Here is a 24,009-nt window from a genome sequence, read left to right on the forward strand (position 1 = left end):
ACAAACATTAATTCCTGAGGAAGGAGGAATCAATATTTTACCTTCTATTTAATTGAAATTAAAGCAAAAGCTTCCCGGTCATAATTTTGAGGATACCTTTGAGAAATCCTGAAACAGATTTGTCTTAATTTAGGGGGTTTATGTCCAGGAAGCTACCATGCAAGGAATTCAGTGAATTTGCAGCATCTATGGTTCATCCTACTAACTTCCTCTGGAAACAGCCTTGGACTAAGGTAAGTCTTAAGTTGGTGCCTATTTCCAAGCCAAAGTTGATTGCATACACATGGTGAGTGCAAGGCAGGTAGAGTGCTCTAATCCTTTTCCTATTTCACTGTGGGTTGATTGATCACTGCCTGTGAATATCTTTTAGCAAAGTTTCTATAAATTAATGTGTGGATTAGTTCATGGGTGATTTTGTGTGGTTTAGCCTCGTTTTCATAGAAAAAAAATAACAACAATTGAAATAATCTTTAAAGGTCCACAAACAATAAATGGTCTCTCCTCAGCTTTCTTGGACAATATTACGGAATCACAGAAAAACGGAGTCCAAAGGGGTCTCTGGAGATCACCTTCATTCTGGTTCTTGGTTTAATTGTTAAAGTGGAACACTTATCCTCTATCAAATTTAGTCCCATTGGAGCCCATACAAAGCAAATGTGTGCTTATGAGTGCTTTTCTGACAAAACCCTTCCTAAATGAAGGACTTGCAGGACTTTTCAGTACCTTGGCACACTATGATAATGGCCTGCTTTAATCTACACCACTTGTCATTGAGTTTATTTGGATTCTTAAAGAAAATTGTGCATTATCTCCTTTCTCAACATGTTTAATTTTATTTTAGTACACCAAATAGCCTGGACAACCACAGAAGTCACACAAAGTAATAAAAAACTGTGGTATGATCTATCCATAATACACACACTAAACTTGTATAAGACAGATACCAGAGAATAGTAATTTCTCATTTATAGCTCATCCCTGTAAAATATTTGTTATCTATTACTTCAGTGGGATTAAGGCTGCTTTTCTGCAGCAGGAGTTCATGTATTAAGTAAAACAAAAAAACACAGAACCTCTTCAGGTGTAAAACACTTTAAAATCAATGAAAATCAGGTAATGCAGTGTCATACAGGGCAAAGGGGAGGAAGCTCTGTGTTAGTAGCATCCTAAATTATAAGTACTCCCAAAATTGAATTACAGAAGGCTAACTGGCATTTCTATGTAATTGCTATTGTAAATTATATCTAAAAGATAAATGGATCTTCCTAAAAATTCTTAATACACATAGTGCTAGCAAGTTTAAGCATTAGTGTATGCGTATTAAAAGCAATAATAATTTTGTTCTAATTAGTCTTATTCCATATTAATTCTTATCATCTGTCTCCTGCTCTTGATCATATGAGTAGAATGATATGGAAAAGCACATGATCTTAAATAATATTTTTTTTCATCTTCTGCAGCTCTTTCCTTCTGTACAAAACACATTTTCTATTAGCAGACACAGGAATTGTGTTTATTTTTGTAAAGGGAAAGCTGAAATTCTGACAAGATTTATAAATATCTGGGCTGATTGACACAAAATATGTGGGGTGACTGGGCAAACTGACCAATTATAACATAGCTTATACAGTAGCTATGTCTACAAATTGTTGTTTTGTTTTACACACTGAAGGAAGCAAACAAGATTAATTTTTCAAAAGGTTCCTTCTAATATTTTACTGTGATAGTTTTTGCCTTCTTGCCTTTGTGAGTCTTTTACCACTGTGAGTCCTTTACTATCATAAGTTGCTGCCTTCAAACTCTTCTGTTGTTTGTCCAGGTTCACTCTAATTTCCTTTCCCTTGGTATCTGCTAAATGTTTTAATGGGGCTTTTTATTCTTTTCTGTAACAGGTAGACAGGATGCTTATGGCAATGAGGAGGAACATTGTTACATCAGGCACATGGGATTAGATATCGATCATATTTACAGAGATGTGAAAAGTGGAGCTATGCCTATCAGTGGATGGGAATCAGCCTCTCACCTGTAAGTGTAGGTCAGGAACAGAATATAAAAAATACTGATATTTAACGTTAGCAAAAACAACTGCTAGGTATATGACCACCAGATTATGTTTCTACTGTGTAGATAGAAAAGTTAAAGTTCTTAGCTTGAAGTAAAGGTTTGCAAAGCCCTGGGAAATTAAGCTCAGTCCCCTGCAGTGCTTTTAAAAAAATCACTGTTAATATTTAATTATGTCTACTCTCTAACCTTTGAGCATTAGGTAGTGAACAGGGTTAGCAGTATGGAAAACAGTCATTTTAGGCTGGGAATTAATTTTGAAACTGTAAATTAAGATTCAGTCTAATATTTCCAGTCATCTGACCTGCAAACTAATTAGAAGAGTCAAAATATAAAGCAAAAGAGACTTTTAAAGGATATGTCAGCTGTTCCTTGGCATATGGTGTAAGAGAATTACCATACAAGAATGTGAACAGTACTCAAAAGGTTAATGGAAGTGGGATTTGTACAGCCATAACTGATTCTTCTACAACAGGTGAGAAAAAAAGGCTATTTGGACAAAGACTTTTAAAGTCCTTTTGCATTTGTATCTTTCCATCTGAATGGAAAGAAAACACTAGTATCTCTTTTGATTTAAATTACTAATTTCTTGGAAGGGTCCAAAACTTATCAAAGAAAAAAGAATTCTGACTAAGAATGAGCTATCAGAATGAGTGAAATAAGGACAAATTCAGGCTGAAAGGAGAGAGCAGCCCTATGGAGCAAGAAGTGACGATGTTGGTGGATGAGAAGGTTGGGTTTGTCCAGCCTGGAGAAGAGAATAGTCCAGGGAGACCTTATAGCAGTATTGAAAATGTGTATGAAGGTATGTAAAAATGTATCTCTCATGGCATAGCAAAGTGCTTTATATTAGCAACAAACTTGAGGTTAAATGTTTTGGGTTTACTGCTTTTTGCCCTTCTTTACACACATATTCACATGCCTGCAAATGCACATATTTCTGGCTCGCCTTTCTTGTATCTAGTTGAGTTGTAGGTCCTTTTTTTTCTTTTAAAAATTACTAGGATTAATTAAATACCTTTAAACAAGGAAAGCAACTCACAAAAGAGAATCATTCTGTTATCAAGGCACCTGTGATTTACATTTATCACATTAAAAGAAAAATAATAAATAGTGGTCATGTTACATGTTAAATATAAGACAATTCTCCTTACACTATATGAATTCACACTGAGCCAAAAATTAAATTAAAAAACAAGAATAGGATTGCTATTCTTGTTGGCTGTCAGCAAGACTTGGGGAACCTAGAAAATAAACATTTTTTGCAAGAAAATAACCTCAAATAAAGCCCTATAACAATAGCTGTATAAGCAGTAGTCTTCCTACTCATTTTAATTCCCAATTTAATTTATCTAGACTCTGATATCCCAGTATCAGTGAGCAGGTTGCAGTTGTCTCTGCTGAGTAGTATTGGCCAGGACTCTGCATGCATGAAAAACCTTTTTGGTTTGGTGGGGCCGAACCAAACCCTTTTAAAGGCAGGGACTTGATGACCAAAACTGAAAACTGCTCTAAGATCTTTAATGGACACTACCCAGCTTAGAAGATAACTTCCTTAATATTTCCAGTGTCTCAGTTTAGTAGGATGTGGCCCTGAGGACTTGGTTTGTGATTTTGACTATAACTGCTTGAATATGGCCTAGCTCTAAAAGACAATGAATGTCAAGTTGCAGGGAATACGAATAAGCTTTTGCTGTAAAGAAGGTATTCCACAACTATTCCCTTTTCTATGTTTGTGTCTTCCTGAAGTACACATGAAATCAGGAGTTGGCAGGCAATCTACTCAGTATCTTAAAGCTGTTTGGCAGAGTCTACCTAGACACTGGAATGGTGTATTTGGAGCCATGGTGCTTTTCTTCAGCAATGTTTTCAGTTTCAACAAAACTGGTTTGCATTTTTTGGAACACAGCAAGGACAGAATATTCCTTCTAGCCCTTGCAATGCATGAATAGAATTCTCTTTTCTTTGTAGTCAATGACTTTCTATCAAAAAATATGACATCTCTTATCTCTGTGATGGTCTACACAATGTCATTTGTGGAACACTGCTCTCCTCTAAAGCTTAAACATTGCTGGGACCTTTATCCCATTTATGTCCTGGTTTATGTATCATATAGTAAAATGGATAAAATTAAATTAACCATAACTCAGTAGGTGGTGGCAATTCTAAACCAGTCCCTTTGTCTTTCTGTCATGATTTAACCCCAGCCAGCAACCAAGCACCACACAGCTGCTTGTTTACTCTCCCAGCAGCAAGACCAGAGAGAGAATTAGAAGGGTGAAAGCTAAAACACTTGTGGGTTGATATAAAGACAATTTAACAGGTAGAGAAAAAGCCACAAATGGAAGCAAACCAAAACAAGGAATTCATTCACTTCTTCCCATGGGCAGGCAGGTGTTCAGCCACCTCCAGGACATGTCACATGTAATGGTTACTTGAGAAGACAAACACCATAACTCCAAATGTCCTCCCCTTCCTCCTTCTTCCCCTCAGTTTATATACTGAGCGTGATGTCAGATGGTCCAGGATATCCCTTGGGTCACTTGGGGACAGCTGTCCAGGCTGTGTCCCCTCCCAGTGTCTCATGCATCTTCAAATTCTTTGTCAGCATGACAGTACAAGGTGCAGAAAAAGCCTTGTCTCTGTGTAAGTCCTGCTCAGCAATAACAAAAACATCTCTGTATTATCATCACTGTGTTCAGCACAAATCCAAAACACAGCCCCATAATAGCCTTGTGAAGAAAACTAACTCTACCTCAGCCAAACCCATCATGCTTTCACATATGTAGCTTCATTCACTTACCTGTGACTTACCTGTGAGGTGCAGCCATCAGCACCTCAACATTGCCAAGTTAAAAGTAGCTTGGTGTCTGTTGCTATTATCTTCAACATCGTCCGCCAAAGGAGGACAGCATCACATAACCCGGTTTGGTGCCCAGCAAAATAATGCAATTTGACAGAATGCACCTTTGAGGGAGTTGATTGACTGATTTCTGTTGATGTAGCTGTTGGGCAGGTAGCCTGAATTCTGATGGATTATTTGATGAGATAAAGGACTGACTAAAAGAGGGTAAGTATAACTGCATGAGTCACATCTCTCGATTATCCAGTAATCTCCCAGCCCTAAACATAGACTGGAGGGTTCATATGGTTTCATGTGCCTTTCTGATGTTTTTTGGCTCTGTTTTTTAGCACATTTTGTGCCTGTTTTGTCTCTTTGGTGTAGGGATGGGTACACCCTAAAGTAGTGTCTATATGCTTTATCTGGTATTTAGGGCTTACAAAACTCATGCTGATGCCTCAGGAGTTTAACCTCATACAGTTTCCTGTTTCTCCTACTTCTTCCCACTGCTGTAGCTATATGCCAGACAGACAGAATTCTGGGCTTATGATGATGAAAACTATTTGCATGGTAAAAGTAGGAGTGCTATTGATGACACATAAACACATGCATGCATTCCTGTCTAAAAGGAATACAGCTTTCTCCTCCATGATACTCTTCTCAACCCCTGGGCAAAATATTTTAATTACATTGATTTCACAGCATTTTAGTTCCTGTTCCTAATTCACACTAGCATGCACTACTAAAAAATGAAGCCCTTGTCCCCTAGGGAGGCTTTTCTTCCAGACTTTTCTTGATAGAATATGTCAACTTATGCTTTTCTTAGGTTTTCCCTCTCTGTGTTCCTGGTGCTGTTCCTTCATATATTCTCTTTCAGGCCTAAAACAAACAATAAGTTTTGGGATTCTTTACAGGCTAGAATTGTGTGCTATACTTGAAACTAAACTGCATTATTTATTAAGGGTTTGGTTTTTTAATTTGCTTTGATTTGGGTTTTAGCACTTCTTTTGAGGAACTTTAAAATTCTTTGAAATATGGTATCCACATGTTTACTTACCAGCCGCTATTTATTAATTTTCTGTCTTCCTAACTGTGAATATGCATGTTTTTCTTCATTTTTTACTGCTGGTAGATGACCCATGTATTTATCCATTTTAAGTCCAAGTACACCTTCCTGTCAGTTCCACAGTCCCAAATCTTTATTAGCAATGGAGCATGTGGGTCCCACTGACGGGATCTTTGCTGCCAATGTAAGTAGACAAATATTTTTCATACCAATTGCAAAAAGAGAAAACAATCTTTATAGCATAAAGTTTAGGAGGGTTTTCAGTCTCAAAATGAGCCTGAATTTTTGCAGGCATTTGCAAATGCCTGTGGGTCAAGGAAACATAATGAAACATTAAGAAATTGCCATCATAAGGTGTAACTAATATTGCATCCATAAGGTTCTTACATGTTTTTATTTTAAATGCAGATTCTGTCAATGAAATTGTATTTTCATTACTTTATTATGCCATAGTTATTGCTTTCCATCTTTCCAGACTTGGCACATGGTAAGGACAGGGGTCATTTTAGTCCCCTGAAAGTGCGACTGAAATCAAGTACCCATCTTCTGCTGAATTTGTGAGTGACACGTGTTTTAGGGAAGATCAGCAGAGTGAATACAGCAAATGGTCAAAAACATATTATGTCACTGTTATAGAAACCTCTCCATTGAAAAATCAAGATCCATCAAGAAGTCATCTCATCTAAATGTAACTAAATATCACTGTAGCCTGGGGTAGTTATTGAGACTTTCTGCACTGTCCGTGGAGGAATCTTTGAACTGGTTTGGGTCATCTTTCCACTACTGAGAGAAGAGTCCAAGACCAGGGGAAAAGTGTTTCTCTAGCATAAATGACAATCTCTAGCACTCAGATTTTAGGTAATATGGATCCCACCTTTATTTTCTCTTCCTTCCTGCTGTCTCTCAGGGTCAGGCCTATTTTTTTTCTGGCCAAGATACAAATGCAAAGACATATTTAGTGTGTCTCAAGGATGGCGAGGGACTTTCAGATCTATCATTCCGTGTTAAGCTAGAAGTCATGGGAGGATACTTTTGCAAAGGAATATTTATGTGAAAATCCTTGCATAGATTTTCTTCTGTTGTCTGAGAGGTGATTGTCTTCCCAGTCCCTTGTCTGTGTCTGTTCTGTACCCAGGGAGCTGTCAGTGTGAAGCATGGCTGTTATCATCCCTTTTCTGACTCTGTGCCCTTCTAAAGAAAACAACAGCCACGAGATCCAACTCTCCAGGCTTCTGTCACCCACAGTGCTTGTAGCCCACACAGGAGAGCAAGGAATATATTTATTCCTTTTCAGGACCTTGCAGATACACAAGGCTTTCTACAAACTTATCCATGTATGATATAGCCTGTTCCTTCTAAAAGGTAGCTGCCCACAGTGCTCTTTATTTTGTCTACTGCTCACCATCAGCAGGAATATAAAATTTCCTGGGCTAACCAGAAAGGGCTTTAATTATTTCTGGTTTTCTGTGGTTAACCTCGTTGCCATTGGATTCAGATAAACTTTACCACTGTGACTTAAAAAATTGTTTAAAGGCCATTTGGCTGATCTGAATAACTAGCTACATACATTACATACATTATATTATTATTAATAATAATAATACAACAACTATAATAAAAATAATAGTATATAAAATTAAAAAATAAATAAAAACAATGTTGGGAATCACTAGGAAAGAAATAGAGAAGAAAAATGAATAACACCTTTATGCTGTTATAAATTATGAACTTACATTGTCAATATGATGTGTTGTTCCTTCCTCTGCTTTTTTTCCCCACAATTGATACGGTAAAAGGTGATCAGAAGTCTGGAAGCATCACAGTAGTTTTCTGGATGAATAAGCTTTGACTCCTCAGCTTTGAAAAGACATGACTCTGGGTGACATGACTGGAGTCTCTAAAATCAGGCATGCCAGGTGAATACAAAGTGACTCTGCACTGTTGCTTCTGTCAAAAGAACACAGTCGCAACAAGTTTAATTTGGGGAGAATTATGAGAACAAACAGAAAGAGATGCTTCTTCACCCAACAACTAGTTAAGTTTTGTACAATTGTCATTGTTTGAGGATGTTAAAATTTTACATGGTTGCTAAAAGCAGCTCATGATTTTTGCAGAAGAAAAATACATCAGTGGTTCTTAGGTGCAAAGTCAACAGGTTTATGTCCAGAAGTCATTTAATTACAAGTCGTTGAAGACTGAGAAGGTTTTCTGGGAAAATATTGCCGTATATTTGCTTAGTTCTTGGATTCTTCCCTACTAGCTGTTATCAGAAATTGATTACAGAACAAGAAAGCTGTTTGACTTGACCCATTATAATTAAATTTTTCCATTGCTTCTCTCTGCCCAAAGAAATTTAATTTAGCTGTGATCACTGATTGTAGTCACAGTAGTGACTGTGTTCTGGCTGTCATTAAGTTAGAATAACTATCAGCCCTGACATCCTGCCCTAGTTGTTCACTGCCATCCTTTCACCGGTGTTTATGGTGCCCCTTACCCTGGGATAACTGAGGACAAATGCAGGTGTAGCCATTGCCCATCCTTTTTCTGTCAAAAAATCCAGATTTAAAAGAAAATTTTTTTGTTATCTTGCATCACTTGTGCTGGACTGAGTTAGGAGAGGGAGTAAAATAGCAGGTTTGCTGCCTGGTTCTGAGTAAGCAGTGCAGTTGTCAAGCATGCTAATTATGCAGACTAATGCAAATTAAGCTCTCTGAGTTGAACATCCTTTTGCTCCCCACTGTCTACTCTGCCTCTGCCATGAAGATCAGGTCCCCTGTGGCAGGACTGACTAATGCACATGCAGAACAGCTCCTGCAGCACCACATTCCAGACATTAGAATTGACTGGGATCCATTATGGGTTACCTCTGAGTTGAACTGAGTTGACTTGGAATATGCTGCAGAAATAGACCCATATACAGCTTTAACCATGGCTGAGTTGAGAATATTTTGCTTGATGGAACAACAGCCTTTGTTCAGATAGCCTTGGACAGAAAACCACACTGTGTAAGAGACAGAATCAAGCTTGGAAATATGTGACTCACCTTTAGCTCATCTAGGGTGGGAGTTGGGATCCCAGATTAATTTTCACAGTAGGACTGTGAAAAAAGGTGCTTTGCTAACAGTAAGTCTCTTTGCTAACTGCTAGTGCTTGCATGGGAGAAATGAAAATAAATGTTAATGGTCTTGAAAGAGATTATCTTTTGTGCCAAAAAAATTCCTTTAAAGAGTTAAAGGTTTAAAACCACAGGTCAGATTGTTTTATAAAATGAAAAATAAAAAATCTGCCCTGGAAAAGAACTGATTTTTAAAATTTGTTTCTAAACTAAAACCTTAATTGTATTTTTTTTTAATTATTATAAGCTCAAGATTTAAGAATTCCAATTAGGAAGTAATTAGTATGTAATTTCCCATTTTAAATAAGTCTTATTTTTTTTAAGAGGCACTCCATCCCGTATTTTCCACTAGAAATAATTTAGAAGTTTATCTCTTGAAGTCAATTTTATTCTAATTTTATCCTTTGGTACTCAATTCTAATTAAATTTTCATACCAGTTTTACTGCTCCATGTCAGAATCTGAGTGCTTTGGAAAAAAAGCATTTTCAACCCCAAACTCATAATTTCTGGTCAGATTTTCTTTTCTGCTGCTGTTTTGTTACCTTTCTAGCAATGTAACTGTAATTTATATGGTAAGAGATATTGATTTTTTTTTAATTTTCCACGTTATATGTCTTGGTAATAAAATGCAAGCCCTTTTATTCTAATAAATGTGTTTTAAAGAGTTTCCCATACCTTTAACAAACACTGGGATAATACCCCAGAGTTCCTGATTGGGAAAACATGAAACATGTGCTAATGAAATGCCAAAAATGAGACGCTTGATCAGAGTGAAATTCATAGCTGCTCAGGGAACTCATAGCTGATACAATTTTCCCACAGGTCATGTGTAAGTGCTTTTTTGTCTGCAACAGTGCCACGTATGGGAGTGGATGTCATCTGTTTGCATTTCTTAAATCTGCCCTCAGTGTCCTTTAGTCCTTTAAAAGTCACCTTAACACAGCGGCTGGACCACATAGTGGTTGATTTATATGCTGTCACCTCTCCATTCTTCTGGGAATCCCTCAGGTCTACCAGGATCCCCATGGTTTTACGTACAGACATCTAAAGGACTCTGCAAAACCAGAGAGTTCCTGTCACAGAGCAAGCAGCACTGTGTTGTCTATACAAAATCCAGGATGTGTTTATGTTGTCTTTTTCGGAAAAGTTCTTGGTGCAAAAAAAGGCATCCCCTGAGGTAAGCTGCTCTTCTGCAAAGCACAGTCTTTGCTGTTAGGGGTTAGAGAATAAAGACTTAGAATGGCCAACTCCTTATCTCCTCTATAATTTCTAAAAAACAGATTGGTTTTTTTGAATGCATATTGTGGGATGAATTAAGACAATGCGAAATTCAAAGTGCGGGGCTGCTTATTTTAGTTGTATCTTTGCATTTTTATCTCACATTCTTGTTTCATGGTTTGCATTCTTTTTTGAAAGAAATGTTGAATTTCAGAAGAAATTAGATTATTCCCCCCTAAAAATACTCATCCTCTGCAAATTGCAGTTGACCCTTATATTTTCAGCATTCTTAGTGTCCCATCTGAATGATGCATAAGGTGATGCTCAGTACTTGCTTCAGTTAGATACAATATTCCTGAGGAAAGAAACATCTTGAAGAAGATGTATTTATATTTTCTTTTCCACATACCTTTTCAGAATCTCAACATATTATAGAAGAAAATTTATTAATGGTGAAATCAGGAGTAGTCTTTTCATACAGCTTTATTTTCGTATTCAAAATGCTAAAGACTCTGCAGAAGTGCCTTAATCTCATCCTGGCTTTCTGGCAGTAAAATCCTTGTTTCTTTTAAATCTCTTCAATGTCAGTCAGGTTTCACAGAACTGTAAAACAGTCCAGCCGAAAATGGACCTTGAAAGATCATCAGGTCCAACATTTTTTGGGAAAGGGAATCTCCTTGACATTATCTAGCACACTGTACCATTGCATCCTGAAAAACTCCAAATTTGCCTTTAAAAAACAACAAAACAAATAAATTTTTTTAAAAAATCTCCAGTTTGTACATTGCTGCAAGACCCAGCTGCAGAGGTTTTGGGTAAGTCTGACGGATGGACTATCATGGATATGTGCTAAGCATTTTAGAAGATAGAAAAGTCTGACTGTATTTTCATTGCTTGGATAGTACTGATCAGGTGGGAGGATATCCTGGAGGGCGGACCCCTGTGAACACCCTTTTTAAATGCACAACAAGGAAAATTAGTAACAATATCTGCAAAAATATAACAGTAAACTATATTAGTAGTTTTACTGACTTTAAAGTGGCTGATGTCAGTGGCATTTAAGGAATTATTATGTAAGCAAATAGCCATGCATAACTGAAATCATCAAAGGATTGGTTGTGTTTGGTGACAAAATGATAAAAATTAAGTGCAGTAAACATATACCTTAAATCAAGCAACGGTTTCTCAGTGCACAGCATGAGGTGAAGTCTCTTAGACTGGCTTGTGGAGGAAGTAATTAGGTAATGTATTTAATGAATCTAGAGTGCTTTGAGGAATATGAAGTGCTTTATAACTGCTAGGAATTTTATTTCTTAATTTCTTAATTGTGTATTTATTTACTTTTAACTGATGTAAATTCCAAAGCACATATAAAAAACATCAATAGCTTACTTCTTCAGGATCTCAGTCTCAGAACTTCTTGTGAAGTAGTGGGGGGGGAGGGTATTTCAATACTTTTAATTTTAATAGTTTTGTACAAATTGAAGCACCTTATTTCTATCCTTAAATGATTTCTGCTTGTGTTGTAATGAGTCACTAGGAAAGTCTGATGCAAAAAATATAGAACACTCTTAGGGACAGAACCCCATAGACACTCACACACTAACCAAGAGAACTTCTCTTGCATTTTGCTTTTCTGTATTACTCAGTAAGGATCCATACAGACCACACAGAAATTATCTGAGGGAATACAAGAACCCAGGATCTCCTTCTCTCTAGAAAGTAATTGCTCTGCCTATCAGTCTTACAGACCCATCAATCAAGTAATTTTCTTTGATTCTCTCATTTTCTTTCTTCTATAAGCATTCGCTATGGGCACAAGATGTGCAGAGAAAGGGAACACCTTAGACTTGTAGATTACTACAACTCTGCAGGACATATGTGTGTTCTAGGAGTTTTTACTCATTATGGGTAGTGCCATCTCTGAGATCATAGTGCTGAGGTTGTGGAAAATTGAACGCTCATGGAATTTTGTTGCCTCTTGGGTGATTTCAATTAGCAGAACAATTTAATTATCAAGGGACTAAATGTAATTTGTATCCTCAAACTCTTGCTTTGAACCTCCTTGTTAACTTCACTAATTAGAGTATCAGCTGTTTATAGTAAACTCTGAAAATTACCCCAGACTAATATGAACTGTAACAAAAAAGCTGCTCCTAAATATTTTCTGGACTTAGCAATGATCTCTAAATTCATGGTTTCTGAATTCCAATGGAAAGCCCAATCTTTCAATAGGAGTGACTTTTGCAGTGTACTTTGCTTCTGTAATAATACTTTCCCTTTTGTTCTTCTTTCTCCCAGTTGCATATTAATTTGCTTCTTCTCCCATTACCCTGCTGACTTTTCCATTCCTCCTTATGTGTTTCAATCACTATTATAAAGCCCAGCTGTCTGGCAAGCTCCTTCAAGCCTGTTTTCTTGTGCACCACTGAACTGATTTTGACAATAAATTGCTCATGGCTGGGCATGCATTCTGTGTGAATTAATTCATGAACTGCTCAGATAATGCATAAAGTGTTCAGTTATCTTAAATTTTCTCACAATAATAAAGTACAGAACATGCAAACTTTTTGTGCATGTAGCCCTGTGTTCCCCTTGGGGCATTTGTTTTTACACTCTGTTCTGCTGGCTGAATCTTCTGTCACATTTGTGTGCATCTAGACTATGGGAACTTTTCCTTGGTCAGTGAAGATTTGGTTAGAGCATACCTAGGCAAACTCAGCATTCACACATACCTAGGCACACTCACATTCACTGGGCCCTGATGGGATGCATCCACAAGTGCCGAGAGCTGACAGACACCATTGCAAGGCAGCTCATGATCATCTTGAAAGGTTGTGGCAATCAGGAGACATTCCCGAGGGCTGGAAGAAAGCAAACATCACCCCAGTCTTCAAAAACGTCAAGGAGGACCCAGGGAACTACTGACCAACCAACCACCTCAATCCCTGGAAAGGTAATGAAGCACCTTATTCTGGAGGATGTCGCTGTCCACATGGATGACAAGAATGTGATCAGGGCAGTCAGCATGAGTTCATTAAAAGTAAATCTTGCCTGACCAATCTGGTTGCCTTCCATGATGAAAAAACTACCTGCATGGATGAGGGCAGAGCAGTGGATACTGTCCACCTCGACTTCAGCAAGGCTTTCTCTCACGACATCCTCACAGGCAAACTCAGGAAGTATGGGCTGGGTAAGTGGGCAGTGAGGTGGATGGAGAACTGGCTGACCAGCAGATCCCAGAGGGTGGCAATCAGTGGCACAGGGTCCAGTTAGAGGTAATTGCACAAGCTTTGGATCCTATTATCAACCTGTATCACCTTGCTTAAGGATTCTTTTCTTGAGAGACAGAAGTTCACCTTTGGCTCGTTCAGTTATTGTATGTACAATATTTGTAAAACATGAAAAATGAAAATAAAATTAGTTCACTTGTAAACCACACATTTACTGACAAGCAGCTGATCTCAACTAATCCATTGCTTTATATTAATACTTAAATTACGATCTCATAGTCTCTGATTTATTGGTTTTTATAGCCTGTTTCATTTTCAGCTGCTGACTGGGAATTTCTTTTTATAATAAGCTTTTTATAATAAGCTTTTTTTTCTTATTGAGTAATTATGATGTGTTGCATGGGAATGGGCCAGGCTTTTTGAAAAAGTCTTCATTTTTCAAAAGATTGGAAAGCATTTAGAAATTGACTAAAGATCCCCTGACATTTTCAGAATGAAAACAGAATTTTTGTTTTCATGTTTGCACTTATTTTCTTCCTATGATCCTCAATCATTTTTGTTTCAAAGAATAAAAAGGTCAAACCAAAATGCTGTGGTTTCAAACTAAATGTTTGAAATTATTAGGTTGTGACCTAACAAAGAGTTTATGAAAAAAAATTATAGTTCTTACATTTCATCCCAAGGAAAACAATCGTAGCCTGACTAATGTTTCTTATTTGGGAAAATCCATTTTTTCACCATGTTTTTTTAACTTTCATATTCACTTTTGTCCAAATCTATTATATTTGCCTTCTTTTCAAAGAAGAGAAAGAAAATGTCTTGAAATTGCCTGGTAGCAAAAGTTATTTCATGACAAAATATAAATTTTCCTTTTTCCCCTTAACTATATAATTACTAAACACCCTGCTTTGAAAAATTAAAACAAATACTTCCATTTTGAGATATTTTCTCATGCAGACAGGAAAATGGCTATGGATCATGTACTTTATTCAGCCTCCTCTTTATTCTGGTCGTTTTTGATTAAGAAACTCTTCACTTCTAATAACTAAGTAACACTAATATGCTCTAATGCTTTAGTTAAGTAGACTTTATTGCATCCTGGAGGGAATGCTGTACTCTGGGTTATTGGTTTGCCTCTCACAGGAATAGCAGGTCATACAAGTGTGCTGACTATTACACAATACACAGGCCCAGTTCTGCTTTTGGATATTACAGCAGGTTTGCAAGGCTGAGTACCAAATGAAGCAATAGAGTACCAAGGGGAAATCAAATCAAGCGGTTTTACACTTCCAGTGACATGAAGAAAGGATTACTCTTGTTCTGTTCATACTGAAAAGCAATTATTTTGTAGTGATGATCACAAATTATCCTCGTAATAATGAATCTTTGCTATGGTTTTAAATAGTTCTAATTTATTGCCCATATTTGGCATATTATTGACAAACATTACCTAGAATGGTATTACTAACCATCCCTGCAGTTTTGTCAAATTGGGAACTGTTTTATAACCACAACAGTTACACAATCATGTAGATGCCTTTATAGAACAAACAGATAAAAAGCAAAAAAAAATATTTCCCTAAAGCTATTAGGAGGGAATGGACGTCCTTGAGGACAGGTAAACCTGAGCTAATGCTGGGAAAAAGGGAAGATGGGTCATCCTTAAGGTACTAAGGTACATCCTGCAGCACAGCAGAGAATTGTGGTGTACAGGGATGTTTCCTGAGCCAAGAAAAACCCTGAGTAAAGACAGATTCTTTAAGAGGGCCTGTAGGGATAGGACAAGGAAGAATGGTTTTAAACTAGAAGAGAGTTGATTCAGACTATATGCAAGGAAGAATTTTTTACAATGAGAGCATTGCAAAACTGGAACAGGTTGCCCAGAGTGGATATAGATGACTCATCCCTGGAAACATCCAACATTATGTTGGACAGCACTCTGAGCAACCAGATTATTTAACCATGTCCCTGCTCATTGCAGGACTAGATGATCTTTGAAGGTCCCTTCCAACCCAAACATACCATGATTTTGTGATTCTATGTGTTTTGCAGCCACAGGTGGTTGTCCCATGTCCCAAAGGTGTCCCTGCTTCTTTGGCTTACCAGATGGTCAGTAAGGTCAGCCAGGGCTCACTATTGAATGGGTGACCCTGTACAGGCAATGAGGGCAGCAGCTGCAATGGCCAGTATGGTATTTGCAAGAGTGGCCTGCAGATCAGTTGTGGTCTGCTACTGAAGCACAGGAGATGCTACCAGTTCCCGTTCTCAGCACTCAGGAGACTAACTTAAAGGTAAACCAAAAACACTTTTTAAGGGGAATTCTCATTTCACTGCTGCAAGCATCTTTCTGTGTAGCAAGAGTGAGTCATCTGGGGAGATCATGACAGGCAGAGGTAGGAGCAGGACAACAACTGAGATGACAAACTATGCACTGTGGCACTCTGAAATGGCCTCTGAGTGGCTCTCTGAGGGAACTGACAGGCTTTGTGCTACTGTCAGCTCCCTTTGCCTCCTGTTCACAGATGGCAAGCCGACGAGAAGGGAAATAGCTTCACTTATCAAGTCAGTAAAAGATTTATATCAGGAGGTGGGATGCCTGCATGGTGTGGGAAGTCATGGTGTAGAAGCACTAAGTAGTTTTAAGCAGCTGCAATTACATGATCTCAGCTAATTACTGCTGTTATAAATAAAACAGCTGAACAGTAATAAAATACAAAGAGCTAGGCTCATGTCAAACCCTGCATCAGTGAACACAGTGAAGAAAAGCCATTTTCACTGTCCTTCACAGAGTCTGGAAAGAATAATGTCCCTGTTTTGAGTGGGAATAATGAGTAGAAGTCAGCTCACATGGAGCAGGGACCCTGCTGCTGCCTCTTCATGGTTGGTGGAACCATCATGGGGACAAATGTCCCAAGCCTTCAGAGAATGCAGGCCTGACAGGGAGCTTATTTCTTGCTGGAGACAGACCTTGCTGCATGTCTTGGCTGTTTTCAGGTTTTGGAATCTGAAACAATCCATATGGGCCTTAGGTTTTCTGAGTTCTTATTTTTGATGAAAATCTACTTCATTGACATAACTGACATAACTGAGAACTCAGTGTCATCCCGACTTTGAAATAATTCTTCTCCTGCTCTGAACATCACCATCCTGATCTCAGTTCCATCACTGAATTCAATCATTGAAAGGATTCAAATCCAGATCCTTTTCATGCCTACAAGCACGTCCTTATACATCAAAGCTATCCTTCAGAGACACAATACAATAAAAATTTAGAAAAATAAATTAATAAAACTGCTTGTTCTTTAGACTCTGGCCTGAAGTGTCAAATTTCCTGTCTATGCCAAACATATCTCCAAACTACTTTTTTTTGCCAAACCTCAATGTCCTACGGAGTTTTGTAATTTACCCAGAGTAGGTATTTGGTATATATTCTAATATGAACAAGTAATGGGAAAATGTACCAGGAGCAAAATATAGATAACATAAGGACATTTTACTTACTCCCTACACAACAGCACCTTTTAGGATCAGCAAACCTGGCCCCTTTGCCTGTTATCATCTGCTGCTGTTTTGCTGATGTGAAGATTTTCTCATTTCTCAGCAACTTTCTCAATGAAAATAGAGCAAGACCTCAGACGCACCTCAGGATCATACTCATCCCGCTTTCTTTCTCCACCTTTTCCACTGGCAGTAGGTAGCCATGGGCAGCAGTCCGCCCTTACTCTAATTCAGAGAAAACACCACTGCAGAGACACCACAGCAGTATGAAGAGAGCAAATGATACATTTTACAAGCTGGTTGCACAGAGTGTTAAGTGCAGACAAACTATTTAATAAAATAAATGCATAATGGCTGTAAAGCAGTTTCTGAAGATACTTAGAAATGTGCTCTCTGAAAATGTTAGTGTAATCCTAAGGGTGCTTAAAATAATACTCTTATAAAAATAGCAAAAGTGCTGTTTATAAATTGATTTGTAGAGTATTAGCTGTACTTTGTCACGCTATTGGAAGATGATCAGCTTTAAGGCACAGATAAAACCCTCACTGATCTTTCTGAGAGTTTACTCAATATTACGTCACGTTTACAGCTCAATTATTTGGATGAAGAAACTTTTAAGTACTCCTCATATGAACTCTCATGCTGGAAATATGGGATGGTAGCATACTTATAATTCCTTTACCACAATCAATATTAGCATGGCCATGTCCCAGTATTGAGATAGGGGCTCACTGCTTTGTAGACAGCATAGGAACTGTGCCCTACGGACTCCTCCAATTTCAAGCATTTTGCTGTTGTGAAGGTACATGGAGACGTGTCATGACGCATGAAAGACATGATGTGTTTATGAAGTTATGCAAAACAAAACAACAACAACCATTGTGGGAGGCAATAGCTTCTTGTGTATCTCCATGGCTGGCCTTCATCCTCCTTTTGCTGTCCTGCTTTCCTCTTGGTTCTGCTCTTTTCAGCAGGAAGCTATCACTTATCAGGAAATCATAGGATGTTTTGAGTTGGAAGAGACACTTAAAGGTCATCTAGTCCAACCTCCTGCAGTGAGCAGGGGCATCATCGACTGGATCTGGTTGATCAGAGACCTGTCCAACATAACACTGAATATTTCCAGGGATGAGTCACCTACAATCTTTCTGAGCAACCTGTTCCAGTCTTTCAACACCCTTATTGTATAAAATTTCCTCCTTATATATAGCCTGAATGTATTTTCTTCTAGCTTAAAACCATTCTTCCCTGTCCTACCCCTACAGGGCCTCTTAAAAAATCTGCCCCTATATTTCTTGTAAGTTCCTTTAGGCTGCAACAAGGTATTCCTGGAGCCTTCTCTTCCCCAGGCTGAACCCGAGCTCTCTCACTGCCTTTCCTTAGAGGAGAGGTGTTCCATTCCTCTTGCATGGGCCTCTCATCCCTGTCACGATGGGAGAGTTTTGGGATGGAGATGGATGTTTATGAGGGAGCGAGACAGACCCTTGCTTTCAGCCATAACTCTTCAAAACCTGAAATATGCGCCAAAGTTTAAGAATATCACAGCACATGGCGATACTGTGAAAGTATTTCCAGAGTTGGTTTCCTTGGAAACTTTGTATAAACCTGGGAAGGGCAGAAAATGGCTTTTACCTGCCTTTAAAGGGAAATTAATAATTTCTCTTAGGAGAGATTTTTCTATTGATGGCTGGACACACTTTCATGCTTTGTTGCTTTAACTCCTGCATTGTTGCTTAGACCAATGCAAGAGGAAGCACAAACAGCATCAAATTCAGGTAGGGTTGAAAGTCTGCTTGGTGTTGATAGAAATTACTATACAGACTGCTGGTTGTTTTGCACAGGTCTTTAACCCTGAATGAAAACAAACCAAGCAAAAAAACACCCCCAAAACCAGTCTAGTCTGTTCACCTTGCCACTCAGCTGTGTGTCAGACTTCATCTACTGACTCCTATAACAAAATTATGACTTCAGTTAAATTAATGGGAAAGTTCCATGTACCCGTTAAAATGTAAGATTTGCTCCTGGAAGTTTCCTGACCTAAGTGCTGGTTTCAAAGTCTGTTAAATAAAGTGCTGATTTGTCATTGCTTCAGATGTTTTAATGCCCAGAGAGACCATGCTTCAACTTCTATCGGATCTCCAAAGCCAAAACCCCATAATTTCTTTCTGGAATCCTTTTAAATTTTGGAACTGGGAACTATTTTTAGGCTGGTTTTACAAGCTTCAGTGAATGCACCGGTTTGTGGCTTGTTGCAAGAATTAACCAGTCATCTTTACAAAGAGTTGCCCAGATGGAATGAAAACCTCTAGAGATACTGATTTAGCTTACTGAACTGGTGCTGGATGAAAAGACTGATAGATACATGGTGTTTTCCTGGATCCAAGTTATTACTTGGATATAGTCAGTGTGTTTGACTGAAGTAGTTAACTACAGCATTCTCAGACATGATGGCAACCCATCAGCTCCGCCACTGCTAGTTAGCTTCATTCCAGCATCAGTAGTGATTTTGTTAACAGAGGACTTCTCAAAAGCTTTGCCAAATGGCTTGCTTTGGATGCCTAAACCTTAGAAGCAGTTTAATGTCAATACAAGTGGGCATAATAAGTTAGGTAAAAAAAATCAAATAAAATTAATTGCTCAAGTGATGTATGAAAATAATGTGGCAGAAAATCAAACTGTACTTTCTTCTCTTTGCCTTTATATTGATTTTAAGGAAAAGCAGCAGTTTGTTTTCCTGGCTTTCTTGCTCGTAACTTCTCAATCATACTCAATGATTATAACTTTGTTCCATTGCAAACATAGTTATTTTATATATGGAAAATCTAAACACATACAGATTTCTCCCAACACTTAACTTTTATTTGAGAACCCACTTTTTCTGTGCTAACACATCCAAAGTATTTTTTACCAATCACTAGCTCTGATGCACAAAAGAGCACATAATCTTTACCTGTAGTGCATACATCAAAGAAAATATTTACCTGGCATCTCACAAAAACCTAAATGACTCACCAGCAAATGTCCTACCCTTGTGTCAGTCTGCCATCAGTAGTTGCACTGATCCTGAAATAGGAGGGACATGTTCTTGCTGGTAGGATGAAGGAGAGCATTCAAAGGACTCACATGGAAAGGAACATGTTCAAATAGCCTTCGTTCTCTAAAGAACTGGAACTGAACCCAGAAATACATGCAAAATTATGCCCTCTTCTCTTCTGTCTAGTTGCTTCATCTCTGAATGCTTTGTTGGACCATTTACAATAGTGGCAGGCAGCTTTAATTAAGATATTAAATTTACTTGTTCTAATTACTGGGTTTTTTTCCCTGATTCCATTCGTTCTTGTATTTGATTGTTTCCTGCAATGTAGTCAAACAATAAATCCCTCCTACAAAAGCAGCTTTGGCTGGCTGAGTAAATTCTCTGTTTTTCTGTACCAGGTTGATATCCTACAGGCTCAATCCTTCTTTAACAATCATGTCAACTGTTTGCCAGCAGTACCTTAATTAAGGGAAGAGAGTTCTCCCTCATGAATTGGAAAGACTTTAGGATACCTCTCTGGGAACATGTTCAGAGAGGTTTTTAATATCTCGAAGGATGGTGACTCAAAAACTTCCCTGGACATCCTGTCCCAATGCTTGGTCACCCCCACAGTGAAAAAATTAATGTTTCCTCCGAATCTTCTCTTCTCGAGGCTGAACAGTCACAGCTGCCTCAGTCTTTTTTCATAGGAGATATACTCCAGTCTCTTAATCATTTGAGAGGCCCTTTGCTGGACTCTCCCCAGTATGCCCATGTCTCTCCTGTACTGGGGAGCCCAGAACTGGACACAGCACTTCAGGTGTGTGGGGAAGGACCAGCCCATGCGACATGCTGGCAGCACTCCTCCTAACTGAGCCCAGAGGATTGCTGGTGTGCTTTGCCTGCTGGTTCCCATCAACACAGAGTCCACCTGTACCCCAAGGACCTTTTCTGCCAAGATGCTTTCCAGCTCATCAGCCGCCACAGTCTTTGTGTATCTCCTGGGACTGGAGATCCTTCTGACTCTACTCATTTTGCAACTATTTAAATAAATCATTGGTCTTGCATTGGGAATTATCTCTTCCACCAAAATTTTCCAACCTACTCACTTGCATTGCCTGCATTACTGTTCTTATTAGATAAGAACAATCATCTGAATAAGTTTCTCCCTCTCCTAAAAGCATATCTGTTCTACCACCCTTTTTGAAATTTTTTTTCTGGAATAATTATCTTTGATTTATGTTATTCAGTGAGGAATGGTTGGTGTGATGATGATGATGATGATGGACAGTTTGTATTTCTGAAGAGGCTGGATGTACTCTTAAAATATTTATATCTTCATCATATAACCCTAAAAAGCAAATAAGCAAGCCAAAACCTGGAGAACATAGAAGAATTTTCTGTAAAGGAAGTTCTAAAGAAGTTTTCCAGGAACAAAACTGAATTTGTGAAAGGCCATTATTTGGTGGTTCACAAGTAAAATTTTATGTCCAACTGTATATTTAACAGCTTCCTCTTTTTAAAATGTCTTTAAGTAATGCTAACATGCACTTAATGCAAAAAATTATGATGAAGACTTTAAACCACAGGATCATATAAATGCACATTGAAGCGCAAACCTGGTGTTCAAAATTACTGTGTTCAAGAGCTCCTCTGCTAGCAATCCTCATATTTACCCACTGAACAAGTACTTTGTCACTAATGTTTTATCCCATGCATTCACTAATGCACAGCTGAAGTGTTCTCTAACCTGTATAGATTTACTCCAACGATTGCTTGAAATCTGGAGCAATGTGCGTTTATGTCACACTCTTTACTTGAAATATTTTTACCTTATCACCCAGGAAACACATTCGGGAATTTTTGATAAAAGGCTGTGTTGCAGCTGAAGGATTTTTCATAGTTAATCTCTGGTGAATTGTAGTGAGATTTTAAACAAGGAGTGTAATCCATGCTAATTCAGCATGGTGTTTGTCATGATGTTGTGATAGGTCTGTATAACAGACTTATAGCTAATCTATAACTACTTGTCTCAGTCTTGAAAGTAGATGTTACCCCTTTATCACTGATGGTCAGACAGGATCTTAATATAATCTTAAGAAAACATTTTAAGAATTTTTAATTTCTCATACTTCAAAACAAGGCTACAGAACCAGTACTGCACAAGTATTCATGTTTTTAAACACCATTCTCATCATCCTTGCACAGCACTCATTTCCTCCACATAGACTGAAGACTGTGTAGCTGTGCTGGCTTTGGCTGGGGTAGAGTTAACTTTCTTCACAGTGGCTGGCATGGGGCTTTGTTTGGATTTGTGCTGAACACTGGGTTGTTAACATAGAGATGTTCTTGTTATTGACGAGCAGAGCTTGCATGGAGCTAAGGCCATTTCCATGGCAGGGAATTTGGGGGTGCATGGGATGCTGACAGGAGACACAGCCAAGACAGGTGACCCCAAGTGACTAAAGAGATATTCCAGACCATGTGACATCATGCTTAGTATTTAAAGTGGGGGTAAGAAGGAGGAAAAGGGGGAACATTTGGAGTGGTGGTGTTTGTCTTCCCAAGTAACTGCCAGACATGATGGGACCCTGCTCTCCGGAAGACAGCTGAATATTGCTTCCAGAGAGCCGGGGGTGGACAACCCGGTGTGCCGTGACCTTCCTAGAGAGAGCGTCCTGCAAAGAACAACTCTTCCAGGGGTGATGGCAGCAGGCCTCCCTGGGCAGCAGGGGATTCCAGCAAGTGTAGCAACTTCTCTGCTACAAGTGACTCCAGCTCTTGTGATTCAGCTCTTGGTGGAATCACCCAAGGTGAACTCGGGGATAGAGAGACAGGAGCCTTGTTTGGCAATTCCACAGAGGCAGCTTTTATTGTCCAGCAGCCCCAGTGAAGGGAAAGCCAAGGACAAACACTCCCCAGTCATGGGCAGAAACAGGGGCATTTTATGGGAAAGGCAGGGGGTGGGGTAGAAACCAACCAGCCAACTGGGTACAGGCTATCACCATATAGAAACAAGGCATGGTGGGGGTGGTTCACTTTGCCACCATGACCCTGAGGAAGATTGCTTATCTCTGGGGAAAGTTGTCTTGGCCTCAGGCCTTTGTGCTCTAAGGGAGTGCAGAGGTTTCTGTGCCAAGGGCTCACAGCCCTCCACAGCTGAACACCTTCCTGCCCATGGAAAGAGTGAATGAATCCCTTGTTTTATTTTACTTGTGTGCACAGCCTTTTGTTTTCCTATTAAACTGCCTTTTTCTCAACCCACAAGTTTCCCAGGTGATTTTAGCCCCCATCCCACTGCTGGGGGAGTGAGCGACTGGCTGTGTGGGGCTTAGCTGCTGGATGGGGTTAAACCACAACAGTAGCAAATTTAAATTACAAACAAAACAAATTGTTCATGAAAATTGCATTAACTGCATAAGCTCAAAATACAGAAATTGAAAATATGATTTATGGAAAATGTGGAATTGCAAGTGCTTTTCAAATAAGCCCACTAACTGTAATATAAACACTGTTTCTAAAGAAACATTCTTTCATTGTAGCATAAAAAACGTTGTATAACTACTGTATAAAAGGTTTTACTTCTCCTTAAAACAGGAAATAGAGTTGATATGGCTGGAGAACCCTCAGCAAGGAATCAGCCACCTGACATTCAACACGTTTCATGGCTTGTGATTTCTTCTCTTTGGGATGTCAATCTTTCCATGTTGTACTTTAACCCATTTTGTTAGTTTGGTAAACATCAAATTAATTTCAAGGGGTTTTTTTTAAAGATTTTTTTAAAGAAATCTCTTCATAACCACTGAAGGACCTCTCCTCTAGAAGTGGTTGTGACCTGTTATGTACTGAGATGTAGACTTGCTGCTGGGCCTCTGCCCACAGAGATTTTGACACTGTACAGAAAAATGCCATCTTCTTGGACTTCACCCTGTGAGGACAAGACCCCCTAGAATCCCAAA

At 38.6% G+C, this 24,009-nt stretch overlaps 1 long non-coding RNA gene across 1 annotated transcript; it reads right to left on the minus strand.

Moving 5' to 3' along the window:
* Positions 1–408: 408 nt before the first annotated feature.
* On the minus strand, positions 409–20,172 carry LOC116444804. Its single transcript, XR_004240529.1, has 3 exons — positions 20,047–20,172; positions 7,703–7,916; positions 409–4,714 (listed from the first exon to the last, which is right to left on the minus strand). It is a non-coding gene; the product is annotated as an uncharacterized LOC116444804 (long non-coding RNA).
* Between the last annotated feature and the right edge of the window lie 3,837 nt (positions 20,173–24,009).

The sequence above is a fragment of the Corvus moneduloides genome, chromosome 5 (assembly GCF_009650955.1).
Source record: "Corvus moneduloides isolate bCorMon1 chromosome 5, bCorMon1.pri, whole genome shotgun sequence".
Taxonomy (NCBI): domain Eukaryota; kingdom Metazoa; phylum Chordata; class Aves; order Passeriformes; family Corvidae; genus Corvus; species Corvus moneduloides.